Source organism: Mus caroli, chromosome X, assembly GCF_900094665.2.
Source record: "Mus caroli chromosome X, CAROLI_EIJ_v1.1, whole genome shotgun sequence".
Lineage (NCBI taxonomy): Eukaryota > Metazoa > Chordata > Mammalia > Rodentia > Muridae > Mus > Mus caroli.
The window spans coordinates 95,635,759-95,637,167 of record NC_034589.1 but is presented as its reverse complement, the minus strand read 5'-3'; positions in this window follow the sequence as shown (position 1 = coordinate 95,637,167).

Sequence of the window (1,409 nt, the reverse complement as noted above, 5' to 3'; positions counted from 1 at the left end):
AAAAAAAAAAAAAAAAAAAAAAAAAAAAAGAAGGAAAGAACGAAAGAGAAGAAAAGAGGAAGAGGGAAAGAAAGGAAGAGAACCATGCATGGAGATGCATGCTTGTAGATATCTGTTTTTGAGAAATGGAGGCAGAAGAATCATGAGTGAATCTATAAGTGATATCCAGGTCTATCAGGGCTATACAGTGAGACCCTGTCTCCAAAACAAAACAAAGCAAAAACAAACAACCAAAGAGACAAAATTAAAAAAACAAACAAAACTATACAAGAGAATGTGAGTAAGAAGCTGAAAGGGGGCCGGGGGTGAACTAGGCAGAGTGACTAACAGCCAGGGAATAGCTCCTAGGTGTAGATTTCTCAAGAGGCAGAACTGTACTTGTCTCATTACAGAACACAGAGGGGCTGGCTGGACATTTCAGGTGACAGGAAGCTGTGAGATGTGTTTAAGGAACGGTGGGCAGACCTGTTAGACGAGCATGCAAGCAAGTTAGCAAGCAGAACTCCAGGAAGGAAACTCCAGGTCAATTATCAGCACACTCAGGGTTCCTGGAAGAGCTGGCAGGGCTTCTTCAAGAGACTTGGAGTTCAGGCCATGGGAAGTCTGAGTAGTTCGGTAGAAAAGATAGTAAACAAAAAGGGGGGGGGATCAAAAGTAAAATATCTCAAAAGATACCGCTATGGGAATCAACTTGTCAGAGGCCTATTTACCATTCTGCTCATTTCCTTACAGAGTTGCTGAGCAGTAGAGGCTGAAAGGCAGTCAGGGAAAACAGAGAGGGGAGGAGCAGAGTTGCTGCAGCACAGAACTTGTCTATCAGCTCCCACTAAGCAGCTGAATGCAGCTGCTACCTTGACTCCTCAGCAGACTTTCGTCTCATAATGAATGTTTGGGAGCAACATTTAAGCATTTTACATCAGCCTGTTGATTTCCCAGAATCTACTTAAGGTGCTCCCTGTCAGACTGTCTCTCATACAAGGTAAGAGGCCCTGAAGAAAATAAGCATGCTGTCTCCAGCACAGCTCCATTGTCAGCCCAGACAGGGGCACATCATTCCTGTTCTACCCGAGACTGGGACAAAGAATGGAGAAAACTGATCACTTTATATAGGGTATGTTTGACCAGCAACACTTCTAGTTCAGAGCCCTAGGCTTCATAAACAATATTAGCAAGCCTGGTGAGAGAGATCTGCTCATGCCATGACCGGAGCATGGCTGGCTGCCTTAGCAACAGCAGGCTCAGATGGCCGCACGGTCTCACATGTGGAGTCCATCATCTGGATGTCCCTGAGCTTCATTACGGAACAAAATGAGTCATTTTGGGTGACTTTGATCAATGAGACAGGAGTCAAGGGACAGTTTTCAATACAAATGACAGCTTTCAATACACATAGGCAAAATTTTCCTAAG